General features: G+C 43.2%; 1 pseudogene; it reads right to left on the reverse strand.

Moving 5' to 3' along the window:
- Positions 1–7,793: 7,793 nt before the first annotated feature.
- Positions 7,794–8,162, reverse strand: LOC131407905 (prefoldin subunit 1-like; annotated as a pseudogene).
- Positions 8,163–19,405: the final 11,243 nt, after the last annotated feature.

Here is a 19,405-nt window from a genome sequence, read left to right on the forward strand (position 1 = left end):
GGCCTTCTTGATCATTTCTTGTGTGTGTGTGGGGGGTGTCTTGTGGTGATGAACTCCCTCAGCTTTTGTTTGTCTGCAAAAGTTTTTATTTCTTCATCATATCTGAAGGATAGTTTCATCAGATAGAGTATTCTTGGCTGAAAGTTTTTGTCTTTCAGTATTTTGAATATATCATTCCTCTCTTGCCTAGCCTGCAATGTTTCTGTTGAGAAATCCACTGAAAGCCTGATAGAGGTTCCTTTGTAGATTATTTTCTTTTGCCTTGTTGCCCTTAATATTTTTTCTTTGTCATTGACTTTTGTCAGTTTTACTAATATATGCCTGGGAATTCTTTTTACATTGATATAATTAAGAGTTCTATTAGCTTCATTTACATGTATTTCCAGTTCTTTCTCCAGGTTTGGGAAGTTCTCATCTACTATTTCTTTGAACAAGGTCTCTCCTTTCTCCCTCTCTCATCCCTCTGGAATACCTAAAATCCTTATGTTGTATTTCCTAATTGAGTCAGATATTTCTCGGAGAATTTCTTCCTTTCTTTTTAGTCTTAGTTCTCTCTCCTCCTCCACCTGAAGCACTTCCATATTTCTGTCCTCTAAATTACTAATTCTGTCCTAATATCTATATCTAATATCTAAATACTAATATCAGCTTTGTTTTTTAAGGAGTCCAGATTTTTTTTTTATCTCATTCATTGTGTTCTTCATCTCTGCCATTTCTGATTTTTTTTTAATAGTTTCAATCTCTTTTGGAAAGAATTCCCTCTGCTCATTAATTTTATTCCTGATATCATTGAATTGTCTTCCTGAATTTTCTTGTAACTCATTGAGTTTCTTTGTGATATCTATTTTGAATTCTCTGTCATTTAGATTGTAAATTTCTGTGACTTCAAGATTGGTTGCTGGATACTTGTCTTTTTCCTTCTGTTCTGGATTGTTAGTGTATTTCTTCATGCTGTTTGATGGGGTGGACCTTAGCTGGCACATAGTGGTAGTATCTGGTCACAGATTCCACCTGCCACCATGGGGGGGGTACAGGAGCTGTGTTTTCTGAGCCCACCACATCCACTGGCAGTTGTGCCCATCCATTGGAAGTTGTGCTGATAAGGCTATCTGTGTCTGGCCACTGCTGCTTCCCACATGCAGGTGCTCTCTCAGTGATCCCCGACCCTGGCTGACTGGTGGAGCTGGTGCACCAGGCAGGATGAGGGGAGAGGGAGACTTCTTTCCTGCCTGTGCTCCTGCTCTGCACTCACTGGCAGCCCACCTGGGCTTCTCGGCTTGGTGGGGATGCCCCCACGGTGGCTTAGCCACCTCAGTATGGAGCATTCCTATGGACTGGGAAGGAACTCCAAGAGCAAAAGCATTCCCACGGAGGGCTGCCTTTTCCTCCTTCTCCTCTGAGAGTCATGCACTGGCCACTGTGTGAGGTCCCATGCCATAGATTGCTGCTGCTAGGTAGGGAGAGGAGATCCACTTACCTCCTTCCACTGCCTCCTGGGGGGTCCAGCACCCCCACTTTCAGAAGTATGGCTGCACGGATGTCTCAGATGTCTACTGGGTTGTGTGAATGTCCTCTGTTGGTTAATGAATGTCCTTTTCCTTGTATCTTAGCAGGGAGAGCCTAGGGGAACAGCTCACTCTGCCATGATGCTGACATTACCCCTGATTCTTTTCTTATAACTGCCTTTTCTTGCTTTATCTTACCATTATATTTCCTTTTCTCTATTTATTATGCTTATTTTAAATTATTAACCTGTTTATTCCATTAGTTCTAACTTATCTTGTATCAGTTGTCCAGTTTGTTGTCTTTCTTTTACAGTGGTGATGCTTCTTAGGTGTCTGGTAGTTTTTGCCTGTGAGTTCATTTCCCCCTGGGAGTATTAGCTATCTTGGCTTGAGTTGTTACTGGGGAAGAGATCAAGATCTAGGCCTCAGTGTGAGCTGCCCCTATTGGGTTAATAAGGGAGTGGAGCATTGAGAGGCACATATAGCCTCGGCTCGCTCTCCCTGCTTTGCTAACCTCTCACCAGGGAGCCTGCTTGTTGGGAGTAGCGCAGATTCCCGAGCACTCCTGTTTTCTGAGGACTATGTCTCCCTGATTTGTAACTTGCAGGCTCTATAAGTATGGAAAGTGTGGGAGGAGAGAAATCTCAAGGACATGCTGGTCTCCTGCACCTGCTCTCCACCTCAGTCAGGCTCAAGTGCTTCCTTGACATTTCTCCCACTCATTCTGTGGTGCCCTCTGGAGCTGATATTCTTCTATCCTGTAGGGCTGAGAGAACCAGAACAGTGTGGTGGATGCAGAAAGCACAGCTCACAGGCCCTCTGCCAGTAGTGGTGCATGACCCTTTTCTGCTCTGAGCTGCTCTTTCTTCTCCACATCCAGTCATGATCACCCCTTGTCTCCCTAGGCTTCCTCAGAGTCTTTGTTTCAGTTCTTCAAATCTTTACTTTTCTGTTTACTTCTGAAGTATCTCCAGGGTTGGAATAGAGGAGGAAACTCACAGCCCATTTTCAGCTCCACACTTCCACTCACTCTGCTCCCTTTTATTCCCACCCCCACCCCACCTCCAGGGAAATGTTATTCACAACTTACAGTTGCTTCTTCTGGCAAAAAGCTGTATCACTGTATCAGCCTTTGCTCTCCTAAATTAATTATTGATTCTTCATCTACTTCCCATCTTCAAAAATGTTCTAAATCTTCCAGTCTACTATTGACTCCTCTCCACTTCATATTATCCAGATGTGTTTATACTTCTTTTCTTCTGCTTTACTTTCGTATTTGTAGGATTTCAGGAAGTAGAAAAATAGAAGCATTTGGTCACTGTGTCGTGTTTACAGAAGTCCTCCAATAGGAAATATTTAGAGAACTAAACAAACTGATTCTCAAGTTCATCTGGAAGGAAAAATATGGAAGAATAGTCCAGAAAATTTTGAAAAAAGAAAGAGACTTGATATATTATCACATGCTATAGAGCTATAGGAAATAAAACACTATAGTATTGGCACAAGAAAAGAAAAATCAATTATTAGAATATAGATCTGAGAAGAAATGCTTAAATGTAATTAGTTCATGAATAGAAATAGGCATTTCAAATCAGTAGGGCAATGAACTATTCAATATCTATTCCTGGGACAACTACCTGCCTGTTTAGAAATAAAATTAAAGTGTACTCCTGCTACAGGTTGAATCATATCTCCTCAAAAGATATGTTAAAGTCCTAATCCCTTGTACCTGTGAATGTGACTGCACAGTTAGTTTTGTGTGTCAACTTGGCTAGGCCATGGTGCCCAATTAGCTGGTCAAACACTAGTCTAGACATTTCTGTGAAGGTATTTGTAGATGTGATTAACATTTATAATCAGTTGACTTTAAGTAAAGGAGATTACCCTCTATAATGTGGGGGGTGGGCCTCATCCAATCAGTTGAAGGCCTAAAGAGCAAAAACTGAGGTTTCATGGAGAAGAAATTCTGCCTTAAGACTGTAACATAGAAATCCTGCCTGAGTTTCCAGCCTGCTGGCCTGCCTTATGGATTTTGGACTTGAGATTGAAACATCAACTCTTACCTAAATTTCCAACCTGTCAGCCAGCTGTTCTACAGATTTTTTTTTTTTGTGAGGAAGATCAGCCCTGAGCTAACATCCGTGCTAATCCTCCCCTTTGTGCTGAGAAAGACTGGCTCTGAGCTAACATCTATTGCCAATCCGCCTCCTTTTTTTTTCCCCCAAAGCCCCATTAGATAGGTGTATGTCATAGTTGCGCATCCTTCTAGTTGCTGTATGTGGGACGTGGCCTCAGCATGGCCGGACAAGCTGTGCGTCGGTGCACGCCCAGGATCCAAACCCGGGCCGCCAGTAGCAGAGCGCATGCACTTAACCGCTAAGCCACGGGGCCGGCCCTCTATAGATTTTTGACTTGCCAGCCTCCACAATCACTTGATCTAATTCCTTAAAATAAATTTCTCTCTCTCTCATGTATATATATATATATACATGTATATACACACATACATATATAAATACTATATATAAAATGTAACATATAAAATATTCTTACATATGTATATAATTGGTTCAGTTTCTCTGGAGCACCCTGACTGATACCATGATTTTATTTGGAAGTAGGATGTCGGCAGATGTAATCAAGTTAAGATGAGGTCATTAAGGTGGGCCTTAATCCAATATGCCTGGTGTCCTTATAAAAAGAAGAACACTGCCACTGAAGACAGAAGCACACAGGGACAACGCCATGTGATGACAAGGGCAGAGATTGGAGGGATGTGGCTGCAAGCCAAGGAATTCCAGTCAACACCAGAAGCTGGAAGAGGCAAGCAAGGGTTCTACCCAGAGTCTCAGAGGAAACATGGCAAAGCTAACACCTTGATTTCAGACTTCTATCTTCCAGGACTAGGAGAGAATAAATTTTTCTTCTTTTAAGCCACCCAGTTTGTGGTACTTTATTACAGCACCCCTACAGAACTAATATAATCTTTTATCTAACTCCACACATAAAAATTCATTCCAGAGGAATTAAACAGATAAGTATAAAAAACTATAAAATTATTTGAATAACAAATAATAATATCTATAAGTATAAAAAACTATAAAATTATTCGAATAGCAAAGAATAATATCTAAAAATGTAGATCACTTACTAAATCCGGGCATGGTGCTCAGTGCTTTTCTGGACAGGCACTATCTTTGTCTCTGTTTTGCAGACCAATGAGCAGGCCTGGATCCAGCAAGAGGCACAGTCAAGATTTGAACCCACAAAGTCTGAATTCAGAATCTATAGGAGAAAAAAAGTGTTGGAAAGGGGAGGGCTCTACTATGAAAGATACAAAACCAAAAGCCAAAAGGAAGAAAAGTTGACAGCCTAACCGCGTGAAAATTTAGCAATTCAGTAAGACAAAGGCAATGTAAATAAAGTTAAGACAAGACATAGGGAAAAGTATTTTCGATATATCTAATAGACAAAGGACACAGCTACTGTAAACCAGAGAAGAAAAATCAAATAACTTAGCAAACAATAACAAGGGACATAAATAGATAAAGAGAATAAAAGTGCAAATGGCTAATAAACACGTGAAAAGACATTTATTCTCGCTAATAATCAGGGAAATGCACATTGAATGACGTCACTTTTTGCTTTTTAATTTGGCAAAGAGTAAAGTGGTTGATAATACTGTTTTACTGACGAGTTACTCTCCCACGCTATTGGTAGGTTATGACTTGGTAAAGGCTTTTTGGTACTTAATTTCACAGTGTGCATAATAATAAGAAATGCACGTTCTCTGCAATCCAGCAATCTCCTCTCGCCCTCCCCCTCACACTCACATTAGATTTCCGTATCAGTCAGGACATATGATAGAATTCTGGTTAACTTAAGCAGAAAATTAGCTTAATAGGAAAATATCTGGTAGTTTGCAGAGTTGATGGAAAGCCTTGACGTCCAAGTTCAACAATCTGGCAGGAGTCAATGGAGACTGGAGAGCTGAAGATCCAGCGAAGTTCATGCCTCAGGAACAGTCTGATTGCAGGCAGCCACTCGCTCTGTCACCGTTAGAATTGTGGCCACCACTACTCCACTCTGTCATCACTGCTGCTGCCACTAACAGCCTCTAACTGTCTTTGAGCCTTTGTGTTACTCTCTGCTGATTCACAAACCCAGGTGAGTGCTATTGGTTAAGCATAGGTCACATCCTGATCTTGGCACCAGGGGCAGAGCCAAGACATATGTGGCTTCTTTCAGCATTTAAAGAGGAGATGGGGGCCTGCCACCTACATAGATTTACACCTTGAATAGGGAAAGTGTTTGTATAAAGAGCAGCCAAAGTCAGCAAATACCTATAAATGGATCTGCCTGTATCAGTCAGGGTTCTTCAGAGAAACAGGACATATATATATAGGGAGAGGGGTGGAGGAGGGGTGTGGAGGGGAAAATTTATTATAAGGAATTGGCTCACATGATTACCGAGGCTAAGAAGTCCCAAGATCTACAGTTGGTAACCTGGAGACCCAGGACAGCCAATAGTGTAAGTTTTAGTCCAACTCCAAAGACCTGAGAACCAGGAGAACTGATGGTAGAAATTCCATTCCCAAAGCTGGCAGGCTAGAGACCCACGAAGGGCCAATGTTTCAGTTTGAGTCTGAAGGTAGAAAAGAACCAATATCCCACCCAGTTCAACCAGTCAGGCAGGAGGAGTTCCCTCTTACTCAGCCTTTTTGTTCTATTCAGGTCTTCAATTGATAGGATGAGGTCAACCCACATTAGGAGGGCAATCTGATTTACTCAGTTTACAAAGTCAAATATTCATCTCATCTAGGAACACCCTCATGGACATACCCAGAATGTCTGGGCACCCCGTCACCTGGTTGTTGACCTATTAAATTAGCCATCACACTGCTATTGTGGCTACTCAAGATCTATAGACACTCTCTTTCCATATTTTCCCTAAACCTGACCATGCCAAAAAGTATTTGGCTACCATCATGTAACTATCCCATGTACAGATCAAAAGCACCAGCTTCTCCCTTTAGGGAGATAGCCCAGGGTCTCATCAGTTACCACATCCAGATCTCCATCCAGGATCTCTGGATCATGTGCATTCCATCTCTAATTTTCACTATTCCATCTCTATATTCTATAAACTATAGTGGTGTGTTGGAGCCAGCTCATACTAGGATTTTTGTGAACTGGTTATCAACACAACCATTATTCAAAATTAGATTATATACACTTACAATGAAATAAATTATATTAAACACAAAAGGAGTAAATACTCAAAACTCATCACTTCCTAATTATCTTACTATTATCTATAGTCTTGAGGTTATTTCATCTATTGTACCTGTGTGGTGGAAATACTGTAGCCTGACATTCTACTCAACACCTCTTCCCAACTGTGTTCAATAATGTCACGTTAGCGGCATGCAATTGGACAGTGCAAGTATTTATACAACAAAAATGGGCAAACATCACCATAAACTAAGGCTTATTTCTTTTTTTTTCTTTATTTTTGAGTGACTGTCTAGACTTAAGGAAGTGACAGAAAAAATGTCAATAATGGTGATTAAACTTAAATACGCATCACGTCTACTGCTGTTCATTGTGAATAGCAAAAAATTGATATAATATTCATCTAGTGTTTGAAAACTATTACCTGATTCAGTAGGGTTTTCAAGCTGTAAACAAACCAGTGAAGTCTGACATAGATCCTCACTGCGTTACTTCCTTCTTATTTGTTAACATAAATGAAAATATCAGCCAACATTTACGTCAGAACTAGACTAATTCATCACCTGCAATCAGAGATTGGCTACAGATACAAGAATTTGGCAAAAATCAATACAAGCATTCTGTGAGAATCAATTGACTATACTGAATTTACAAGTAAGATATCGTATATTTATTATTATTTGTAAATTATGTGAATACATTTTTTTTTTTGAGTGGAACAGGTGCCTTTTATTGGTCTGACCAGCATTTGACTAGTAGCAGGCTTGGGCAGAGCCCTTCTATCTGTCCTGGCTCCCATCTCCCATCTCCTGGGAGCTGAGGACTCACCCTCAGGGGAGAGAGTGTCCTGGGCAGGGGTGGCAGGCAGAGCCAGGATAAAAAGTACAGGGTTGGGATCTGAAAGGGGCTAAGGGTGATGTACAAAACGTAGAGTTACCAGACCATGCAGATAAATCGTCCATCTTGGCGGAGCAGAGGCTGTTTCCCCACACAGGCCCCTTGGCCCTTGCCAGGAATGGGAGGGGTCAGAGGAAAAGCTTCTCCTAAGGTTTCCTACTGGGCTCTTCGTGCCATCAGCATCTCCAGGATGTTGTCCTCAGATTCCTTCATGCTCTGCTCCAGGTAGGATCTTTTCTATTCCAATTCTTTAATTTTTTCTTCTGCTATTTTCTGTTTCTCTAACAGCTGATTGGGAATTACCTTCTTGGATTGAAGAATAAACATTCTTCCTACACCTTCGTACATGTTAGTCTCATCTACCAAAGTCATAATCTCTGTGTCTGTAAGAAGTGCATGCTTTTTCGTTCTGTTTAGCTGTTCAATCTGTATGTCTGCAAGCTTCACCTTCTGTTGAGTGTCAATAATTTTGGCTTGAAGTTCTGTGAAAGCCTTCTTCAACTCCAGCTCCACGGGGGACGCCATCTTGGTTCACTCTCTGCAGTGAATACATTTTTTGTCAGTAAAATTTATAAGCTTATGTATGCTGTAATATTGTGATTTATAATAATAAATATGTATTTGGTCTTTGTCCCGTTTCTGGCACAGAGCTCCTAAAACACTTAGATTTTCCTAAACAATGAGAACCACAATTGTGTCTTTTGTTATTTTAAGGAGGTGACTTTTGGAAGGCACCTGAGTTTGGGGGCTGGCTGCCAAGAGAACCACGTGATTAGAGGGATGGAACGTTCAGTCCCACACCCCTGACTTCTGGGGAGGAGAGAGAGGCTGGAGGTTGAATCAATCAGCAGTGATTTAATCAATCATGACTGTGTAATGAAGCCTCCATAAAAACCCCAAAAGACAGGGTTCAGAGAGCTTCTGGGTTGATGATCGTGTGGAGATTGGGGAGAGTGGTGCATGCTGGGAGAGGGCGTTCCCTCATGCCTTGCCCTATACATCTCTTCCATCTGGCTGTTCTTGAGTTATATTCTTTTAAAATAAACTGGTAATCTAGTAAATAAAATGTTTCTGAGTTCTGTGAGCTGCTCTAGCAAACTAATAGAACCTGAGGAGGAGGTCATGGGAACTTCTGATTTTTTTTTTTTTTTTTGTGAAGAAGATTAGCCCTGAGCTAACATCTATTACCAGTCCTCCTCTTTTTGCTGAGGATGATTGGCCCTGGGCTAACATCTGTGCCCATCTTCCTCTACTTTGTATGTGAGACGCCTGCCACAGCATGGCTTGATGAGCGGTGCATAGGCCTGGGATCTGAACCCGTGAACCCTGGGCTGCCATAGTGGAGCATGTGAACTTAGTCACTATGCCACCGGCCGACTCCAAAAACCTCTGATTTATAGCCGTCAGTTAGAAGGACGGGTGACAACCTGGACCTGCAGTTGGCCTCTGAAGTGGGTGGGTGGGAGGCAGTCTTGTAGGACTGAGCCCTTAACCTGTAACCCAAAAAGGAGGTCGTTGGAAGCTCCAATCTATAGCCAGTCAGTCAGAAACACAGGTGATAACCCAGATTTGGGATTGGTATCTGCAGTGGAGGGCAGTCTTGTGGGACTGAGCCCTTAACCTGTGGAATCCGATGCTGTCTCTGGGTAGATGGGTGTCTGAATTGTTGAATAGTAGGACACGGAGCTGGTGTGGGGGAATTGCTTGGTGTGTGAGGGCAATCACCTCCCCCAACATCTGAATTGGTGACCAGATCCTATTTAATGTGTATATTTTGTTTTCTGGAAAGCTGGTTGTTAAAAATTTGCCAGGACACCAACGTCTATGGATTAAATTATAATGTTAACTACCAACAACATGTCAATATGAGTGAATTTTTCTCAACATAAATGAAAAACTTAAGTCTCAAAAGATTAGATACAAGATGATAAGTCTTTTTATAAAGTTAAAAGTGATTTAAAACACTTTTGAAAGTAAACATATACTAATGTCTATTCACATTCTTGGCTCATTTTTAATTGAGCAAAGAGCAATTATTTATTATTCTTTTATTGTTGAGTTGTAAGAGTTCTTTATATATTCAGGATACTATACTCTTATCAGATTTGCAAATATTTTTTCTCATCCTGGGTTGCCTTTTCACATTCTTGACTCCTTGACATCTTGCCTCATCCTCTTTGAAACTAGAACTAGGAGTCTCCCTGGAAGGAAACTTACTCTTTAGTCCAAGTTTCACGGCTCAGGAGAAGCTGAGTCTCAGAAGGAAGGAAATAGTTAACCACTTAGTGTGAGGGAAGCAGCAGTTTTCAGGTGAATGACAATTAATTAAACAAAAGTTCTGAATTCAATCGGGAGCCAATTTTGGCATCTGCAGAGATTCAATTAGCTGTGATTACACCCAGAGACTGGAAATGCAGTGCCCTCAGGTCCCTCTGCCCCCTTCACGTTTGGGTCCAAGGGCAGGGTCTGGAATGCCTGGTGTGGGTGGGGAGCATTTCCAGACAGCTCTCGCCAAGTGGTGCTGCAGCAGAAGCCCCGAGATCTACAGTCCCAATGCCACAGCAATATTGCTGCAGGCTTTATGTCAGCTGAAATGTAAATGGCCTGAAGAGAGGGCCACTTTCCTCTGTCCAAGCCTAGATAAGTCTCTGAAAGATCTGTGGCCAGGGCTTCTCCTGTTGTTTGCCTAAGGAGCTCTCCTGCTAAGTGGCAGGTTGTGTGTGTTAGCACCTGCCAGCTTCTTCTGGGCAGGCAGGAGTTTCAAGAGGGCCTCTTCCTAAGGGATTATCTTAAGAACACCCAGAAAGGGCAGGGCAGAGCTGGAGGAGGATGGAATGCTGGAGACAGCCCCAAATGGGGTGCTGGTGGGCCGTTTTATGGCCATGCTTTTGTTTTTTAAACATGCATTGAGCACCGTGTGCCATGGCATCTCATAGAGTAGATACCCATTAATTGAGCAAATGAACGACTCCTGGGATGGTCACTATTATAGTCTTCATTTTATATGTGAGGAAACTGAGGCTCAGAAAGGTTAAAGTCAAGTGAGCACTAAGTGGAGGAGCTAGGACTGTTTGACTTTAGATCCTGAGCTTTTCCCATAAAAAGCCTCATTTTGGAATAAAGTTAATGAGCTTGTGAGGCTCATGTAGGACTCACAACTGTAGCGCAAAACTGCACACCAAAGAATAATTCCCTTCCTTCTTTGCTCTTTCTGATAATCCAATCCATACTCAAACTTCTGTAAGGGAAGTCTGATCTTTCTCAGTCCACCTGGAATGCCTTCTCCTTAACTCTTACCTCCTATCCATCAGCCCATCGTGCTGCCCCTCTTCTCCCTGTTTCAAAACAAGGCTTTTAAAAGCAGCTCAAATGTTGCCTCTTGCAGGTAGTCTTCCCAGAATCATCCCACCAAACTCCCCTCTCTCCCAGCTGCCTGTCAGTCCTGCTGTGCCTGTTGCAGGGCTGTAATATAGGCATTATAGTCTCTGTCATATGCACTCCTATGCACACCAAAACTTGAGTGTTCATAGCAGCGTTATTCATAATAGGCAAAAAGTAGAAACAACCCAAATATCCATCAACTGATGAACAGATAAACAAAGTGCAGCTTCCATACAATGGAATATTATTTGGTCACAAAAAGGAACAAAGTACTGATTCATGTGTGGGCATCTCGTATTCCGTTCCTCCTGTAGGTATCCCAAGAGCAGGGCCTGAGACTTTTCCATCTGTGTTTTCCTGCTATTCCCAGCTCTGCTACCCATAGAGTCTAGGGGACAAGAGTCAACCACCATCAGCCGGCCCCGTGGCTTAGCAGTTATGTGCTTGTGCTCCGCTACTGGTGGCCCAGGTTCAGATCCCGGGCGCGCACCGACACACCGCTTCTCTGGCCATGCTGAGGCCGTGTCCCACACACAGCAACTAGAAGGATGTGCAACTATGACATACCACTATCTACTGGGGCTTTGGGGGAAAAAAGGAGGCAGATTGGCAATAGATGTTAGCTCAGAGCTGGTCTTCCTCAGCAAAAAAAGAGGAGGATTAGCATGGATGTTAGCTCAGGGCTGATCTTCCTCACACACACAGACAATAAATAAATAAATAAATAAATAAATAAATAAATAAATAAAAATAAAAATACAAGTCTGGGTAGAATATTAAAAAAAAAAAAAATCGTCAACCACCATGGAAGTCTCTCCTGACTTGGCCACCTGCAAGGTCCACCACAATATGGTGGATACAACAAAAGAGGCATTCCTCCTAAAACAGAACTTGGATCTGTGTCCATAAAATAACTCAAGAAGGGGATGCCCTGGACCAGACAGTATGGGAAACCTTCCTCATAGATAGAAGTCCAGCCAAGGGTCACGGCAACACGCATATATGCTCTTCATCCTCTTCCCTCTCCTCTCTTCTTTTGCCTCCTGGTCAAAACCCAGTTCAGATGGGGCTCCTGAGAACCAATGACTCTTAAGAGAAATCGTGTGAATGGAGGGAACACTGGAGAGGGAGCTTGACTATGTGGGTTCTGCTTCCCTTCCCAACTTATCACTTGTCAGTTGTGTGTTCTTGGGGGAGGAACTTCAGTTTCCTCATCTACAAAGTACTGGAGTATAAGATTCTTCAGGGCGTGGCTTAACACTGTCTGAACCCCTCAGTGCTTTACACAGCTCCTGGACATAGCAGGTGATCAGCATGTTCTCATTTATTTGAATGGTGCCTAAAACCTACTTTACCCACCTTACAGGGTTGTTTTGAATATCTAATGAGGTCATTCAGGTGAGACACCTTGACAATTTTAAAACCTTATAAAATATAAGGCTTTACATTGTCATGGATGGAAGAGATCATCTGTGCCCTGGCCAAACTGTACTCAAGGATGGGCCATCTGTAACTTACAGATGTTCATAGCAGCTTTTTATGTCTTTTACATGTCAATTTTTATAGTTGCCATAAATTGGAAACAACCCAAATGGCTATCATTTGGGTGAATTGTGGTGTATCCATACAATGGAATGCTGTAATAACAGAAACAAACTACTGATGCAGAGTACATACTGCATAATTCCATTCACATAAAATTCTAGAAAATGCAAACTAATCTATAGTGACAGAAAGCACATCAATTGTTGCCTGAAAATGAGGTGAAGGGAAGGATGGATTACAAAGGGGCACAAGGAAACTCTTGAGTATGACGGAAATTTTGTTGTCTTGATCATGGTGATGGTTTCGCTGGTACACACATATGTCAAAATTCACCAAGTTGTGCACTTTAATTATGTGCAGTGTATTATACTTCAATTAGACCTCAGTAAAGCTCTTAGAAAGAAAGATTAGCCTAGGATACTTTTCCTTTCATGGCTCTCTTTTCCCTTCCCTTTCTCCTCTTCCAGAGAAAATGTTCTGAGAGGTAGCATGTGATTGTTCTTCTTTGAGGGAAAGCCCCGTCTTTGTTGAGTTTCACTCCGTTTCTCCCTGAAGTTTTTCCCTAACCTGACTGCAAGGAAACAAGCTTCTTTCTAATTTATTGTTCTCTCGGTGCCTTCTCCCTTCTGAAGGTTTTGGCTGATGGTCTTGGTAGATTTTGGATGGAGAACAGGATTGTATGGTGGCTGTATCCCAAGCTCGTCTTGGATCCAGCCTTTAGAACCGTAAATCATGCATTACCCAGCCCTCCAATTTACCCATACAGCAGCCTGACTCTACTCCATTACCCGCATCCCATCTGAGGTGGCCATCACTGAGAACATGGCATCTTAATTTTCCCTAAAAAGATGGCGTCATATTGATAATTTTTATCCGAGACTAGTCCAGATAAAACCTCTAGCTTCACCCGAAACTCTGGGCTCTTTGGGGGTAGCGGCTGGGGAGGAGCATATGGCTATAAAATCTTTTGGCTCCAGAGACCCCTCTGTCCACCCAGAGTCAGTCCCTGGGCCCTAACAACCAATTGCAACTTCATTTAATGCCTGCTGAGTTTCTCTAGCCCACAAGTCCCTGAGTCCCTTCTCAGCCTGCTGTTTGGTTTTGCTAGCGTCCCTCTGGTTTTCCAGTCACATATTCCTGCAGAGAGTAATAACACAACCGTTTCAATAATCTTCAACTGTACAGAGACCTTGTGCACTCTCTGAACACATTTGCAGAGATAAAATCATGCTTACCCTCATGCCAAGCTAAGAAGGCAGGGATGGGTATCTTATTTAGCAGATGGGGACAGAGAGTGAAGAGACTCAGTCAATATCATGTAGAAGAGACCAGATGCGTGTTTAGGTCATTTGTCTGCCAGGTCGGGACATTCTCCTCTAGTCTCCCCACCGTTTGCTGTGCATGGAGGCTGGGAGAGGGAGGGAGCTGGCAGTAGTGAGGCCTCTGCTCCCAGACCCAAGTTGGTCTGAGCAAGATAAGACCAGCTGGAGGCCACACATCCTTGATCAGCCTGGGCCAACGTCTGATGCCTCAGGATAGACAACCCATCTGCTGCAAATACCACCTCAGCCCCCAGGAGCTGACCCTGCACTTCCCTTAAACAGGAATGCTGATCTTCTGTATTCTTTTTCCCATAGACTTCCCTCCACCTCATACAGCTTCCTCAAGAGCCCTGGAGCTTTCTGGATAAAGAGCAGGGCAAGATTAAAAAAGGTAGGGGGAACTCAAAGCAGCTGCATCAGGACTGTGTGTGTGTAGAAGTCCTAGCTGCTCTCTCAACCATACCAGGCATTCAGCAAGTCATACTCTTCAGAAGGCACTATAATTGTTTGCTGGGCCTGTTGTAACGAAATACCACAGACTGGGGGGCTTAAACAACAGAAATTTATTTCTCAAAGTTCTGGAGGCTAGAAGTCCAAGATCAAGGTGTTGGCAGGGTTGGTTTCTCCTGAGGCCTCTCCCTTTGGCTTACAGGTGGCTCCCCTCTTGCTGTGTCTTCTTGTGGTCATCTCTTTGTGCATGTATGTTTCTGGCGTCTCTGTGTCCTGATCTCTTCTATAAGGACACTAGTCATATTGGATTAGGGCCCACTCTAACAACCCCATTTTAACTTAATTACCTCTTCAAAGGCCCTATCTCCAAATACAGTCACATTCTGAGGTACCAGGGGTTAGGGCTTCAGCATATGAGTTTTGAGGAGATACAATTCAGCCCACTACAGGCACAAAGTCCCAGTTGGGTGGATGAGGGTCTGGCTTCCTGCACTGGACATCCTGCTGCCCTCAGTGAGATCACATCCTCCAGACTGTGGCCCTAGACACAGAGTAACAGCCAAGATCAGCTGGTGAGTGTGAGCCTCCTGTCCCATAGGGGTCGCTCTGCCCAGGCTTTCTAGAGGCGTTGCCTGGGAAGATTCTGGCCCAGTGTTGCACATAGGCCCTACCTCTAGCCTCTTGCCCATTTTTCTCTCTTTTCTAACACTTGCCTTCAAGTAATAATAAAATAAATATAATGGCTAACATTGATTGAAGCTTACGGTGTGTTAGACTTGATGTTTCTTTTTTTTTCGGAAGACCAGCCCCGAGCTAACATCCAATGCCAATCCTCCTCTTTGTTGCTGAGGAAGACTGGCCTTGGGATAATATCCATGCCCATCTTCCTCTACTTTATATGGGATGCCGCCACAGCATGGCTTGCCAAGCGGTGCGTCTGTGTGTGCCCGGGATCTGAACCGGTGAACCCTGGGCTGCAGCAGCAGAGCGTGTGCACCCAACTGCTTGCCCCACCAGGCCGGCCCCTTGATGTTTCTATATACAGGTTTCCCCCCACTATCCAAAAGGAGAGCATTCCTATGAAACCTTTTGTAAGCTGAAATGGGGTAAAGTGAAGAAGCAATTACCTTAAGACACATTTTGCTAACAAATACACAAAATAAATTGAAATACAGCACAGATGCTCATAGACACAGTTCAAAGCGATAGCGGCTTGATGCTGAGATGCTGAGTGTAGTTCCCGGGGAAGCCGCTTGGCGGCGCCACTCTCGCTGCTCCAAGTGCACGCTGCCTCTATAAGGGCTCACTGCAAAACAAACACTGAACTCTGTTTTTGCCTTTTTTTGTAAAAGTGAAAATCCGCTTTAGATTTCTTTAGTTAGCAAAAACAGGTACTAATGTAGGTCTTCCATAAAGTGAAGCGGCATAAAGCGAACTTTCAAAAAGTGGAGGATACCTGTACGGTCGGCGCTTCTTATTCGTGGGTTCCACTTCTGTGGATTCAACCAACTGCGGATTGAAAGGCTTATGATGGTGGCATCTGTACTGAACATGTACAGACTTTTTTCTTGTCATTATTCCCTAAACAATACAGTATAACAACTATTTACATAGCATTTACTTGTATTAGGTATTATAAGTAATCTAGAGATGTTTTAAAGTATACGGAAGAATGTGCATAGGTTATATGTGAATGCCATGCCGTTTTATATAAGAGACTGCAGCATCTGTGGATTTTGGTATCCATGAGGGTCCTGGAACCAATCCCTGTGGATACCTCGGGACGACCATATTATTGAGTTGTATTATTATATCCATTATATGGACGAGGAAACTGGGACTTGGAGAGTCATTTGTCCAAAGCTACACATAGTGAAGGGACCTTGGAAATCATATCCTTCACTATACAGATGAGGACATTTGGGGCTCAAAGAGCCTGTGCAGAGAGGGCCAGTCCCCATTTTGGACAAAGGGATCCTGGATGCTGACAGAGGACACTCCAGAGGAATGTGGGCCTTGGAAAGTGCTGAGTATCCCATAGGAATCGCCTTTGCAGGTCTCTGCAGTTCCTCAGTGTGTTGGGTGAACTTAAACAGGGAAGGACTAGTTCTAGGGCTCAGGGATCTGAGGGACAGAGAGAAGGAGTGAGATTAATGCAAGCTCTCTTCCAGACAGAAGAATTCAGGGCACTGCATCGTAAAAAGACATCACAGAGATAGAAAAGAGGCAGAGGAAGGCCTCTAGGATGATTCAGAAATAAGGAGGGTCTTGTGTCAAAATAGAGCCTGAGATGATAGCGATTTGATCATGGGCCTGGAAGGTGTCCTTTGAAGCTCAATGGAAGGACAGCAGAGTAAATACTATTTTACACAAAGGCTCAAAACAAGTGGAACTTGTCACTGTGATTTCGTGCAGGCTGAAAATATGATCAAAGCCCAAGAATCTTAGACCTGGATGGGTCTTCTGGACCTAATAAGAGGTCAGATGAGTTGGTCACAGGAGGCGATGCAGTTGAAGGGAAAGGGTTCCGAATGGGGTGCCAGGGGAAGGGCCTCATTTATTCAACAAAATGAGCAGATCTCAGTACTAAGTCCTGCTCTGACTCTAACTAGCTGTGTGATCTTGGACAAGTAGCCTAAACCTCTCTAGGTTTCCTTGTATGCAAACAGAGGATGCTAACTATGTAATGTTTAATGGCCCTCCCAATTGCAGCACTCTAAGATTCTGTGGTCCATGGACAGGGAGAGAAGATCTGAGTGGTCAGGATGGCTGACAAGGGAGGAGGGTGGAGCCAGAAGCAGGCTCTCCGTATTTTGCTCAGAGAATAGCTTCCATGAGCATACCTTCTCCAGAGAATAACAATTGGGGTGATCATCAGAGACCCAAAACCATTTGGGAAGGACTATGGTCTGACCTAATACGTTGTCCTTTATAGAGCTATTTAGCGGTACAGATTGGAAGACAAAATGGAAGGTCACCGGTGGAGTAAATAAACTTTTGAACAAGACAAACCTGGGTTTGAATGCCACCTCTGCTGTTTACTTGCAATATATCTTTGGGCAAATTATGTAATCTTTTTGTGCTCAAATTCCTCACCAGTAAAATTGGGATAATAGTACATTTCTCCCAGAGTTGATGCAAGAAATAAACGAGATAACGCATACAAAGCACTCAGTACAGTTCCTGGTAAGTTGTAAATCCTCCTTACATGGTTGCTTCGTGTTATTATTATTAGTTCACAGCAGGTATGGTAGAAAGAGGGGACAGTCCAGTTCAGCCAGGACGGGATGTGGAACACGCCCTCTTGAGGCTTGGCCTGTCTCCCTGGACATTGCAGGTTTCCAGGAAACTAGAATCTGAGGTCTGTCAAGTAGCAGGATGGTTATTTGGCTAATTAATGGTCTAAGAAAGAGCTGAGAAGCTGAGATAGGCATTCCAGAATAGCAGAACTTCCCAATGAATGCAAATAAATCCACGGAGTGATTGAAGTGTAATTACATTTTTACTGCAATATTTATGGAGATCTTTTATTCTTTGATAGAGTTACATCCAAGCTCAAATGACTTCAAGGGAACAGTTGGGGGAATATTAACTGTTGTAACTAATTAAATAATGCAACTAATTCTAATTATGCAATTGACATCTACTGAGCCACAGAAGATGTAGCTAGAAGAAAAAAAAACCACAACAATTAGCTTGGTAAGTGCTGATGTTGTTTCTGATTTCCGTAATACAGCTGGACTATTTGTAAAAAGCAAATGAATAGAGATAATAATAAATGATCTTCTTGTCTGAGTGAAAACTAGTTCTGAAAAATTTGAAAGCTGTTGCCATTGTTCATTCTGGAGGTTTAATTTGTGTCTTGGGAAAGAGGAGTTTCATTGCTAAGACACTACATAAAGAATTTAACAGTTGGTCTCTTTCTCTGTTGAAGAGCATAGTACTCCCCGTATGTCTCTGACATTGGTTTGGAGAGTGATGGTGGCTGCGTCGCTGGGGAATTTCAAACCACTGAGAGACACTGGCCCACTGGCCTGGAGCTTGTAAGGAACTCACACAGAGCATAAAAGACACTAGTGACAGCAGAACTAGGCAGGGGTTCCTGATTCCAGCATAGAATTTGGTTATGGGTTAAAAGAAAAAGAAAAAAAAAGACATAGCCAGCTGCATTCTACTGCCTAAAGTGTAAAAAACAGGTTGCTAGAAGGCAAACACCAAGCCCCAAGGCAAAAGGACAAATTGCACCAAGACGGGAATTGTAAACTGGGGGAAAATGGACAAACCAGGACCTCTAATGTTCTGGGCTTGTCTGTCCCACTAGCCTAGAAGCCCTCCCAGTTCTCCTGGCTCCTGGTTAGGGCTCTGCCCCAGGCTGCCCTTTTGTTATCTTTTAAGCTTTTCGAGCTGACCTTACAAAAATCTTTTTAGCTTTGGAAGGAAGGGAATGGGACAGGGGATCAGGTTCTCTCTCCCTTCCTACACAGACAGGCCTTCCTACACAATGGATGCACCCTGGTTGAGGCTGAGGGTCCCTCTGCTCCAGGAGCCCACAATGCAGGAAGTCCCTCACTCCATGGTGGGGGGGGGGGCATGGTCTGGACTTGACACCCAGTCAACCCTGATGACCTGTAGCTCCAGGGGGGCAGAATCAAGTCTGAGGGAGGCTGCAGTCATTGGAGGCCTGCCAATATGAGATTTTTGAATGCCATGACCTGCAACTTGTCTATTGAAAGGTGATCTATCTTATGGATAAGGGCACAGGATTCAAACTCTACCTGAGTTTGAATCCTGCTGGTCAGATCACTTAGAATCTCTGAGGCTCAGTTTCTTCATCTGTAAGGTGGAGATAACAACACCTCTTTCCAGGATTGTGGGAGGAGAGAATGCAGTGCGTTATGCAGTCCCTGGCTCATAACAAGTGCTCAATATAGAGTTCCAATTGCTACTATTATTCATCTAATTTTCCTGGCACCTTGCATAGCACCTGGCATAGGCTCACAATAAACTGTCAAGGTATGTTTTTTAGATCGTTCTGGATCTGGATGGATCATGGGGACATGGGCATCAGGA

Source organism: Diceros bicornis, chromosome 7 (assembly GCF_020826845.1).
Source record: "Diceros bicornis minor isolate mBicDic1 chromosome 7, mDicBic1.mat.cur, whole genome shotgun sequence".
NCBI lineage: Eukaryota > Metazoa > Chordata > Mammalia > Perissodactyla > Rhinocerotidae > Diceros > Diceros bicornis.